The sequence below is a fragment of the Canis lupus genome, chromosome 24 (assembly GCF_011100685.1).
Source record: "Canis lupus familiaris isolate Mischka breed German Shepherd chromosome 24, alternate assembly UU_Cfam_GSD_1.0, whole genome shotgun sequence".
NCBI classification, from domain to species: domain Eukaryota; kingdom Metazoa; phylum Chordata; class Mammalia; order Carnivora; family Canidae; genus Canis; species Canis lupus.
The window spans coordinates 13469020-13481931 of NC_049245.1; the positions used below are offsets into that span (position 1 = coordinate 13469020).

A 12912-nucleotide genomic window follows, 5' to 3' on the forward strand; every position below is an offset into this window, starting at 1 on the left:
AGCACTTTTCAAGCCTCTGCAGTGTCTGATGTGCTAATTTAGCTTTGGGCAAAGCTAGTCACGTAGTCAAGCTCACATTTAAAAGATGTAGAAAATAACATCACCTTTTGGTGGGACAGGGCACCCTAGCACTCTACAAGGGCATGGGTACAGGGAGGGGAAGACTTTGTGGCCATTTTTACAATCTGCCACAGTATCGTATCCCAACATGGAACACACTGCCATTGCAGCTTACATGTAAAATACTGATAACTTACAATGGTACATGGGGAGATAAGATACGGTGCATGTTTATTAGCACTTGTCTTCTCTTTATGGAAAAGTGTGTCATTTTTCTATTGAAGTATATCACTATAAATATAGTTTCATAGCTATTTACCACCGTTATGTTATCATTTGGCCACACAGTTGCTGTTTTGTTTGGTTTTTTACCAGTTACATTTTCTTTATGAGCAAATATATTTAAATGGAAAGGATGAGTAACAAGTTCAGGTCAAAGTTTTGGCCAAACCCATAAAAGTGACTCATGAACAACCCAAGTATAGAACCCTGTTGGGTAGGGCAATATTTCTCAAACTTTAATATCTATACAAATCACCAAGGTATGTGCATGGTATGTGCATGAAATGCAGATTCTGTTTGGGATAGGTCTGAGGTGGGACCAGAGATTCTACAACTCTAACAAGCTCTCAGCTGATGCTCATGATTCCCGAACACACTTAGAGCAGCAAGCAAGTAGAAGGGCAAAGGCCTGACCATCAGAAAAAGCTGTGGGCAACCTTTACCAGCTGTATGGTCTTAAGCACTGACCTCATCTCTCAGAAACCATCTCCTCCTCTGTAAAATGCAGGTCGTGTGAGGACGCACCTAGGAAGTCTGGGTCAGGATGAAAGGAGATGAAACACACACTAAGTACCTAGTGCCAGCCAGAGAGAAGGGCCCAATACTGGCTTTGTCTTCTTTCATAGTTAACGACTTCCCAAATAGTCCTTGAATGCAACTGTAGGTTAAGAAAGGTAAATGGGCAGGCCAAAAAGACACTGCGTTAGCCCCCAGGGGTACCATGTCACAACACTAAAAGTAACTGGATTTTAGAAACATGTATCGCCAATGCAATCACATTTGATATTTTTTTGCATATATGGATTAGGTTTGTCTCTTCAGAGTCACCCAATAAACATTTATTGAGCACCCACTGTGTCCCAAACCCTGCTCCTGGCTCTGAGGACAGGACAGTGAACAAAAACAAAACTCCAGGTCCTTACTGAGCTCACACTCTCTAGTTCTCTGTCTCCCCAAAATAAACTCACTCTTCTAGGCTGTACTGGGAAGGCTGCCATGGGCCTGATCTGTCTACATACATGTTTAAATGATCACCTTGGGAACCTGTGAGGTTTTAGCTGGTTGCCAACATTTAAAAATGGGTGATTTCATATAAATCTCTGGAGCCCCAGCTTCTCTTGGAAATCTGGAAGATACAGCATCACAGACTCAGGGTGCTGTGGGTAAGCCAGCTGCAGCTGAGAGGCAACTGTACCTTCAGAGAAGGCCTGGGTTCCCGTTCCCCACGGCCCCCCACCACCACCCAACTCTTCCACCCAGACAACTCCCTCACCTATGTTCTCCTGCTGAGTTCGTGAGCCCTAAATTAAAGGCCTACTCAGCAACATGTATAAGCTTGGAAGGAAGGGGATTCCACCTCCCTGTTCTGCATATTCTTCCTTTAGCATCACGCAACAAATGTCCTACAAGGGAGCAACTTAACCATTTGTTTGCCCCTCGGTGAGTCTACAACTCCCACTTTGAGAAACCACTCTAAACTCTGCCCAGAAAAGTTAACAGCTCCTGTCATTTACTGTGGCTCATCAGCCTTAAAATTATAACTGGGGACTCTTTATAGGACATTATGAGTTATTTTTGGATTTTTTTCCCTAAATAATGATAATGGTTTGCAATTACCCACCTACATTCTTTTGCCTGGTTGCCCCTGTATACCAGTTTTCTAGGACTGCAGAACAAACTGCCACAAACTCCATGGCTTCGAACAACACATATTTATTAGCTCTTAGTACTGGGGGCCAAAAATCTGGCACAGTTGCTGGGTTCTCTGTTCAGAGTCTCACAAGGCTAAACTCAAGGTGCCTTCAAGGCTTTCTTTCTGGAGGCTGAGGAATAACTGGCTTCCAAACTCAGTCAGGTTGCTAGTCAATTTTATTTTCTTGTAGTCATAGCATTGTGGATTTGCTTCCTTACTGGCTATCAGCTGGGGTATACTGTCAGGTCCTAGATGCCACCTCCACTCCTTGCAACCTGGCCCCCACCATCTTCAAAGCCAGAGATGGAGAATCTCCCTCATTTGGAATCCTTCTCTCTTTGAATCTTGCTTCAGTCCTTTATAGAGGCTTAGCTGATTAGGGCAGGTCCACCAAGGTTAAGCTCTCATTCTTAAAGCCAACTGTGTGATGCAACATAACCTAACCAGAGAAGTGACATGGTTTCAGCCCTGGGGATTAGACAGGGTACACACACCAGTAGTTTGGTGCAGTGGGGCCATGTTAGAATTCTGCTTCCTACATCTAGTAATTGAGAGCATGCATTTGTCTCCACATGTGGTTTTCTTCGCAAGCTGGGAGCTGAGGTCATGTCACAAAAGAAGCTAACTGTCCAGCAGAGAATATATGAAAGTTAAAACCAGAGTGTATATTTAATGACTCTTACATTCATTGCCAAAGTAGTTAAGGTTCTTAGAATTCCACTATCTAACCCCAAGAATGTATGAACTCACCAAATTCCAAATCTACAGAAGTTTCTCCCCATTCACTTAAACTGAACCATTATGAAATTAAGTATCTAGAATATTGACATTCTAGGAAGAGGAGGAGGAAAAAAATGAAGCTGAAAAACAAGCACATACTTAGTACCTAGAAGGACCCAAAAAAAAAAAAAAGTTTTTAAAGATAAGTGTCCAAAATAATGCCATGGACTGAAATTTTTTAAATTAAATTAGGTTATGTTTTCTACATGATGTCAACAAATTTAACTGCTTTTTCACTCAACAGACTTGATTACTTGTTAGTTTCACAGAGGCAACATATACAAAACCTCGCTAAAGGAAAAGGATAATTAAAAGCATGCTTAATATATTTACAAGCACAACACATATTAGTTTTATTTTTACAGAAGAAACTAAGAAATCTCCCTTTGAAAACATTAGGTTAGAGAACACTGGCAGATTAAGAACAGATGATAGTATTACCAATTAATGAGAAATTACTATGTCCAGGTATTACTCAGTGTTTTGTGTGTATCAACTCATTAAATCTCACCAAACTCTATAGGTAGAAACTTTTTACTGAAGAGGACACCAAGGCACAGGGTGCTTACATCCCTTATTTAGAGGCATGTGGTAAGTGAGCAGGGCTTCAAACCCTGATGATCTAGCTCGAGCACCATTACTTTTAAGAGCTGCATCTGCCTTTGACACATCAGTGCTTCCAGTGTTGTGAGACAGGGGCACTTTCTGCACCTACTATGCAGCAGAGGTGGTGGCTAAGTACACATGCACTGCACTCAGATCAGGCTCACGGCCGTGGCCAAGGGACAACTGGGCACCACCACCCCACCAAGGGGTGCATCTCTATCATTTGCATAAAGACACCCTATATACCAGTAGCAGCCTTCTACAAGGAAAGCTATAAAATAACTCATTCTGCTACTGCCTAGATCTTTATTTGAAAGGGAGAGAGGGTGAGGAGAAAGGAAAAAATATAATCCTTCTTTACTCCTTCCAAATCCACCGTTTTCCACTACTCTGCATTCTGAAATTCAGAGGTTAGAAAAGACAGAACAAAGCAAAAGCTAACACCATAAGCAAAGAAGAAAATCTACTGGCTCTCTTTCTGTTTGTTGAGAAGAAAGTGAGCTTTCCTCTAGGTCATGAGAAAGGAAAAGATCTATAGGTAAACAATCTCATACTTTTTCCATCAACTTCCATCCAGCCACCAGCAGCACAGATCGATCCCCTTAAAAAAAAAAAAAAAATGCTTAGCAGTTGTAGTAATAGGTCACCTGGAGGTGGAGCTGGGGTGAGGGACACAATGTTCCATCTTGATTTTTGCATTAAAGGTATGTTCCTTTTTTAAAAAATATTTTATTTATTGATTGATGAGGTACACAGAGAGAGAGGCAGAGACATAGGCTGAGGGAGAAGCAGGCTCCCTGTAGGGAACCCAATGCGGGACTCAATCCCATGACCTCAGGATCACGACCTATGCTAAAGGCAGACACTCAACCACTGAGCCACCCAGGTGCCCCAAAGATATGTTTCCATTCAAGATTCCTATCCACAAATAGGTTGGATGGACCCACAAGTCAGTTGGCATTTATTCCAAATTCTTTCCTGAACCTTGCAAGCATGACCAAGGGCTGTTACCATAAGAGGGCCCTCTGTGCGAGGAGCAAGAGACTAGAACTATATACTTCACTCAGTCCACTCTGTGGTTCTCCTATGATTTCCAGCTCAGCTCCGGTGTCCTGGTAGTAGTCACGGAGCAGAAGTTACAGAAATACAAATTTAATTATATATTTTGTATCCTTAAAAATGTCTCACATGTTCTCTGTACTTGTAATATATTTAATATTATTAGATGTGCATTTTTTATATTATATATCAACACAAATTTTGTTAGAGAAGCCTCCCTTAAATATGATGCTTTGCGATGTTGTTTGTTGCAGATCTTGGTCTATACATGGTTTTATTTGTTCGAATTTCTCATGCTACCTAACTTGCCTTAAAATTGCCACACACCACAACAGCCAGGGTACTTAAATATGTTCATGATGGGATATAACCCTTATATGTTTTGGGCTACCTGTGGTCTTCAGTGAGCCACAGAACATTCAGGCAGGGTCTCAGTTTCAGAAACTTGGATATATGCCAAGCCAGGTAATTATTCTCTGCCTACCTAATTTCCCCAGGCAATTTAACTGAAAATGGTATTATCCGTCACCTCAGTTCTAATCGGCTCTGAAGTGCCCCTGTGTCCTGCTTCTTCCCTCCATTACAAGCTAACTGAGCTGATTTCTTTTTGAAGCTTAAGTTGGAAAAAAAAAATGTTTCTGAATCTCTCTAGGGGAAAAATATCAGATAAATATGAGCCATTTAATTAGTTGCAAACCAATATACTGAATAGTGTTGGCAGAAATTGCAAGACACCCCTCCTTGCTGCCTACCCTTATGAAAAGTCTCTTTTATAGAAAGAAGTACAAAGGGCTTACTTACTGAAAAACTGACCAAGGAAAAAAAAAGTGGGAGGAGGGGAACGTGAGAGACCTTAAGAGGATTTTACTCTACTGAAATAATTTTAAAAGGCACTGTTCCGTTGTTCGTTTCCAAATAAGCTGATTTAGAGTGAGCAGAACAAAATATACCATTTGACAGAGGAATGCCTGAAACTCAAAGAACATGCAACAGAAATGTGCTTTCCGATGGCTTCCGACAAACATGAATTTATACCACTGCTCTCCAACAGAAATACAACAAAAGCCATAAAAGTGAGTTACACATGTAATTTTGAACTTTCTAGTAGCGATGTTTAAAAAGTAAGAAACAGGGTACCTGGGTGGCTCAGATCATGATCCCAGAGGGTCCTTGGATTTAGTCCTGTATAGGGCTCCCTGCTCATCAGGAAATCTGCTTCTCCCTTGCCTTCTACCTCTGCCCCTCCTGCCAGCTCATGCTCTCTCTCTCGCTCTCTTGCTCTCAAATAAATAAATTAAATATTTTAAAAAAGAAGAATCAAAAGACTTGAAGAAGAATTATCATCATCATCAAAGACCACTACTCTGCAGTAAAAGTAAAGAACTGATAACAACTTGAATGGATCTCAAGAGAATTTTGCTTAGTGAAAAAAGCTAACTTCAAAAGGTTACATGCTATAGGAGACTCTCATTAACAGTATTTGTAAAATGACAAAAGTATACAGACGGAGAACAGATTAGTGATTCCCAGGAATTAGGAGGGGGGGGAGGAGAAAGGAAGGAAGCGGCTATAACTGTGAAAGCTTAGCACAGAAAATCCTTGTGATGGAATTCTATATTTTGACTGTGGTAGTGGTCATATTTATCTATACTGGTGATTAACCTGCACGGAATTACACACACACATCCACACGCACATGCAGAAAGCTGATAAAATATGAATAAGGTCAGTGGATTCTATCAATGTCAATTTCATAGTTGGGATATTATACTATAGTTTTAGAAGATGGTACCAGTGAGGAAAACTGGCTAAAGAGTCCAGATGAGGGATCCCTGGGTGGCGCAGCGGTTTGGCGCCTGCCTTTGGCCCAGGGCGTGATCCTGGAGACCTGGGATCGAATCCCACATCAGGCTCCCCGTGCATGGAGCCTGCTTCTCCCTCTGCCTGTGTCTCTGCCTCTCTCTCTCTCTCTCCGTGACTATCATAAATAAATAAATTAATTAATTAATTAATTAATTAATTTTAAAAAAGAGTCCAGATGATCTCTCTGAATTATATTTTACAACTGCATATGAATCAACAATAAGCTGAAAATTAAAAGTTAAAACAGTGAGTTTTAATAATACACTTTACTCTATATTGCAGAACTTTCTCACATAATTGATTTACACTTAATCGATATAAAAATGGAGATTTTTTTTTTAGTTCTAAACTCTTTGAATGCCAGTGCATAGTTTACCTGGAACAGCACACTTCAATTCAAACTAGCCGCATTTCAAGTGTTTGATGGCCACACGTGGGCGTGAGCCCCAGTACTGGAGAGCCAAAAATACCTTAAACTAAGCCTAATATCCATTTCCCAGTTCTGTCAAGTGGCACATTCTCACATGAAATATCTTTGCTTTTTGGATGTCTCTTAAAGAACAGGTTCATCATGAAACCTTAGAGCTTGAACAATCACTGAAAAATATGACCTGACTAGGAGAGAAATTTTCATCAATGGTATCAACCTGAATTTGTTTTGGACCACAGTTCCACAACAAAAATAAAAAACCCTATAAAAGAGACATTTAGCAGCTTCTGCAAAATAATTCCTAAGAGGAGTTTCAAGAGCTATGGTACACAACTCTGAGATCAAGACCGGAGCCAAGATCAAGAGTCAGACGCTTCACCGAACTGAGCCCCTGCCAGGCACCCCTCAAGAATTAAGACTGTGAACTATTTTTTTGAAACTTTGTGATTTTTTTCTGTTCGCTCTGCTTTCCTACTTTTCCTTGGTGATTAGAATCATTAAAATGAGAAGGTCTTGTGAGTTTGTTCTTCAGAGCCATGGAACTGTGAGCCGCCATCTTCCTCCCCAGGTAGTCATGGAGGAGAAAGAAACCATGTGTAACGGCAGCTTTGAAAAAATACATAAAACTAGGCCAAGTCTCTTGGGACTCTGAAAAGTAAAACAATGAGCAGACCTGGTTCTCAGACCAGGTCTGACAAAAAGCTCAGGGCTCAATCTCAAAAGACCAGTGCCATCTCCATCCACCATTGAAAGTGGGAAAGCAATAAGAAATCACTATTCCCAAATGGAGCCTTTGTGAGTATAAAGAGAGCAGGTTATGGAATGAGAGAGACCGATCTTTGAGAATACAAGACAATTAACCTCTCTTGGACCTACTTTCCTGGTTTGTCAAGCAGCAAAATTATCTGCCTCAGTCACTGTTGTGAAGTTAAATGGAATAATACCCAAAAAGTGCCTACCACATTCCTGCAATCCCAAATGGGTGTTCAATTACTGTCCTTTCCCACTCGTATCTATACTCAAAGAACTATCCATCAAGAGAAAATGATCTGTGCAAAGTAAACCAAGTATAGTAACATCAGAAACTCAAGAACTGTTGCTCTAGAGTAATGCCAAGGAGAAAAATGTCATTTTAGTCTACTGTGATTCACTTCTAATCTGTTGATAGGAAGCTAGTTTCATAATCAAGCGAGGTTTATAGCACTCCTGCGACTGCTGTACAGGAACAGGTACACTTAAGGAACAAGCCCCAAGATAATCTAAAAAATGGAAACTGGGCTGGTTTTGCCAGAGCATCAAGACTTCAAGAATTTTTATATATTCACGTTCTTCACAAACATACAATGTATCTTTCAGGCAGCAAGTGAGAATAGAAAAAAAGAGTATGGTATAGCTTAGAAGAAGCAGTCTATGCCTGAAGTGCTCTTGTTAGGAATTATAGAACTTTGAGGATGGTATTTATTTTTGTCAGATAGTTTTTGGCCACAGACAACTGATCACCCATCTGTTCCAGGAGAAATCACATTGTGAGCTGGCCCACTGGTGCCAGTATATAGCGATGCAGCGATAACTTGGTTTTTATTGATATGGCTAAACTCTGCAAACTCTTCAAAACCCAGAACACAGCTGCCTATATCAGATGGGTACCATATTGAATAGAAGGACTCCAAATGTACCACTTGGGAGTAATCTGTATGGACAACAGCCTGCTCTAATTTTGTTTCCTGATCACCTCACTCTGATTTTATGAAGAAACTAAAGGAGACAATTTATCTACAATGCTAATATGTGGGACAAGATCCCAGATTTTACCAGTATCATCACTACTGTGCTAGGAGGGTCCCTCTGAGGATATTAAACATCTTCTAAGAGGATATGGGGACATTTTCTGCAATTGCTACTCTGACATCAGAGTCAAAGTCCATCATCCTACAAATACAACCTGAAGCAGAACAGGGTCTCTCTGGAAAACCACAGCAACTGAAGTAAAATGAAATGAGAAACTAAGACTTAGATGTGTCACCCACCTAAGATGTTCAGGCATGACCAACGCCCAGGTTCAGAGACATAACTGATTTTAATAATGAAAAAAAAAATTCCCAGCTCCAGTTCTAGATGTTGATATAGAAAGATCGTGAATTTACTTCCTCTCACAGACAAACTAAATTTATAAACAGAACAATTTCCTCATGAAAAAACCCTAAAAACTTGTAGAGTGACCCCTTCCCATGGGGCAAATGAGAGGAAAACCATGCTGAAGTGGGTAGAACAGGTTGACACACTCCTCCACTATATATCCCACCCCCCTGGTGGCAGTACAGTCAGGATACAACTCAAAACCTTCTTCTGCCTGAGGAGCACGGGGTTCATACCCCTACACTGAGCAAGCCAACACTGAAGACCAGCACCTGAGAAACGAGCCCCCAAAACATCTGGCTTCAAGAATAGGGCTCATGGGGATCCCTGGGTGGTGCAGCGGTTTAGTGCCTGCCTTTGGCCCAGGGTGCGATCCTGGAGACCCAGGATCGAATCCCACATCGGGCTCCCAGTGCATGGAGCCTGCTTCTCCCTCTGCCTGTGTCTCTGCCTCTCTCTCTCTCTCTCTCTCTCTCTCTCTCTGTGACTATCATAAATAAATAAATTTTTTAAAAAATTAAAAAAAAAAAGAATAGGGCTCATGCTCACAGGAACCCCAAGAGAATGGTGAACCAAAGATCACTCTTAAAGGGCCTATGGGCAGACTCCCTATTCACCCACCAGAACCCAGCACAGAAGCAGCCCATGGAAAATTGCCCCGACTTCATGTGAAAGAGATTCATTTCCTAAGTTTAAAGCATTGGTCTGAGGGGTAGGGGCCTGCTGAAATACTTTCCAAAGTCAAAGGTTGATGGCTGCCATCTTTCTACTTTCCATCTGCATGCTAAAGCCAACAGGCACCATCATGTTTGGTTTTGTCTCCTTTCCAGCAGGTGTCATATTTACACTCTAGCAGATAAGTACCATTTGCAAGGTGTCCCTCTATAGGGAAGGGATTGGCAGGGGGAATTATCCTTTGTCCTTTTTTCTTTTTTTTCTTTTTTTATTCTTTTTCCATCTTATTGTCAGGTGTCATCTTTTTGCAATCAGCCTTCGCCTCACATCAGCCCTAGAGTGTCATCTTCCCGCTCTCCCGCTCCTGCACACCAGAGTGCCAGGAGCACCGAGAGGGGAGCTTCTACACATGTCTGGTGCCCCGGTTTTTATGTCTGGTGGCCTGGTTTTTGCAACTGCTGCCCAGGGGACACCCCTTGATTGCCTGGCTCTGGAGGCCGGGGGGGGGGGGGGGGAGGGGCTTACATTATGGGTCCCATGGGAATATAACAATCAGAAAAACAGTTTCAGGCAGAATATAGCCCCTAGGGCACTGCGCAGACAGTGGACTGAAACATAGCCCAGCCTTCTGGGAAAGGGGCCTACTTTCTTATCCTGGAGCTCTGGCTTGAGGGTCAGGCTTCTGGTTTCGTGCACTTCTAGGAGCTTACAGAAGAGCTCCCAGGAACACAGGCTGATAGATGCCATCTCTGTAGGCTTTCTCTACCTTGCTCCAATTTGCTGGTATCTTCGAGAAAGGAGCTTATATCCTTGTCTGGCACCTTGATTTTAGCAGCCGCTACCAGGGACCACCTCTGTATTACCGAGCTCCGGTGACCAGCAGGCTTATAATCCCGGGTCCCATAGGGCTAAACCTAAGAAAGAATGAGTCCTTCAACAGCTACCACATGCAGGGCACAGCAAGGGACAAGAGATCCAGGAGCTCAGTGCTTCTGTGAAGGAGGACTATTAGTTTACCATCATGGCTTTGGCCAGACAGATGAGCTTCTAATTAAACATGAGTCTAAGGGCTGACTGAAATATTCCCTGAGGTTTGGGAAAGCAGGCACTATCTGTGCACTCTCCCTCCACCATTGTCCAGAGCATGAGTGTTTCTAGTAAAGGAGCTGTTATACATTATACATGTTACCCCAATTTTTATAGCTGGTGCCCTGGTTTTTACAGCTGCTTGCCAGGGGATAGCCCTTGGTCACCTAGCTCTGGAGCTAGAGGCGCTTACATTCCTAGGTCCCACAGGACTATAACAATAAGAGACCATTCTTGGCAGGCCACCACCCACAGGGCACCACAGAGAAAACAGAATGCAACATCTCCTGCCTTACTATGAAAGAGGCCTACTCGCTAGTCTTGGCACTCCAGCCTTGGAGGCAGGATTCAGGTTTGGCATTCATCTCAAGGCTACAGAGCTGCTCTCAGGTAACACAGGCTAGGGGATGTGATATTTATTCTCTTCCTCCACCTCACTACAGCTTCCTAGTATCTCACAGAAAGGAGTGTATATCTGCACCTGGAGCCCTGATTTTTGCAACTGGGTACACCTGGGTGCCCAGGATACACCTTCAAATTGCCTGCTTGGGGACCGTAGGACTTATACTGACAGCCACACAGGACTGTATGTATTTGCATTCTTTAATAGCTGTGGCCTAAGGGTCTGGCTTCAGGTGCTGACTGACCTTCTCTCCTTTGGGACAGTGACTAACTTTGGGACACGCTCAACTACTGAGAGCTCTTAAAAATAAAATAGGTTCCTTGGACAATCACAAAAATTTGAGAGACAACCAAGAACTAAAGTGAGGTTGAACAGTAAGTTTCATATGTGACACAAGGCCAACCCTTCAAGATTGGGAGAAGTGACTGTATCATTTACCATATAGAAACTAATACAGAGAGTCAAGCAAAATGAGGAAGCAGGGGACTATGCTCCAAATAAAATGAACACAAAACCTCAGGAAAAAAAACCTTCTTAATGAAATGGATAAGTAATTTACCTAATAAAGAATAAAGATGCTCACCAACCTGTAGAAAAAAAGAGAGATGAACACACCAATAACATAACAAAGAGACAGAAAATATGAGAAGGTTCTAAACACAAGCCATAGAACTGAAGAATACCTTAACTAAACCAAAAAAATACACTAGAGGAGTTCAATAGCATATCAGATAAGGCAGAAGAAAGGATCAGTAAAACAGGGCAGAGTAATTTACCCAATGAGAACAGGAAAAAAAAAAAAGCAACCTGTCTTATAGTTTAAGGAATTTAGAGGACAACATCAAATGGCCCAACATTCACATCAAAGGGGTCTCAGAAAGAGGAGAGAGAAAGAAAGGAGCAGGAAGCCTATCTGAAGAAATAATGACTAAAAACTTCCCAACTTTGGTAAGAGAACAGATATCCAGATCTAGAAAGCCCACAAACACAAAAAATGATAAAGCCAAAGAGACCAACACCAAGACATACTATAATGAAAACGTTAAAGTCAAAGAGACAATCTTACAAGCAGCAGGAGGAAAACCACATGTTATGTACAAGGGAAACCCCATAAGTTCATCAGCAAATTTTTCAGTAGAAATGCTGCAAGAGAGAAGAGAGTGGCATAATGTATTCCAAGTGCTAAAAGAAAATAAACACTTATAAAGGTAGGATGAAGGTTAAAAGATAAAAGTAGTAAAAATAATTATAACTATGATACTGAGCGGAGGGATACACAAGATAAAAAATATAAAATGTGATATCAAAAACAAACATGACCAGAGGAGAGTAAAAATGGAGAGTTTTAGAGTATGTTATTGACTTAAAAAGAATTTCTAAATATAAGTTGTAACATATAAGCCTCAAGGTAACCAAAACAAAACCTATAGTAGATACAGACACATGCAAAAAGAGAAAAGAATCTATGCACACCACTAAAATAGTCATCAAACCATGAAGGAAGAGCACACAAGACCACAAATGGAACAGAGAAACTAATTACAAAACAGCCAGAAAACAATTAACAGAACTGCGGTAGGTACACACCTATCAATAATTACCTTAAATGTTAATGGACTAAATTCTCCAATCAAAAGACAAAGTGACTGAATGGATAAAAAACCCACATATATGCTGCCTACAAGAGACTCACTTTAGATATAGGGACACACACAGAACAAAAATGAAGGTTATTCCAATAAAAATGGAAACCAAAAGAAAGTTGAGGTAACCATATTTATTACCAGACAAAACAGATTTTAAAACAAACACCGTAATAAGAGAAAAAGAAGGGCATTA

The 12912-nt window shown here is 41.4% G+C and overlaps 1 protein-coding gene across 8 annotated transcripts in view; it reads right to left on the minus strand.

The window, feature by feature from the left end:
• Positions 1 to 12912, minus strand: part of PLCB4 (phospholipase C beta 4) — a 419571-nt gene that overhangs the window by 262253 nt on the left and 144406 nt on the right. For 2 of the 8 annotated variants that reach the window (XM_038571635.1, XM_038571640.1), the window contains exon 2: positions 3976 to 4022. The exons of the other annotated variants lie outside the window; for them this stretch is intronic. The gene's annotated coding sequence lies outside the window, so the exon portion shown is untranslated. The remainder of the gene's footprint in view (positions 1 to 3975; positions 4023 to 12912) is intronic. 8 annotated transcript variants of the gene reach the window in all.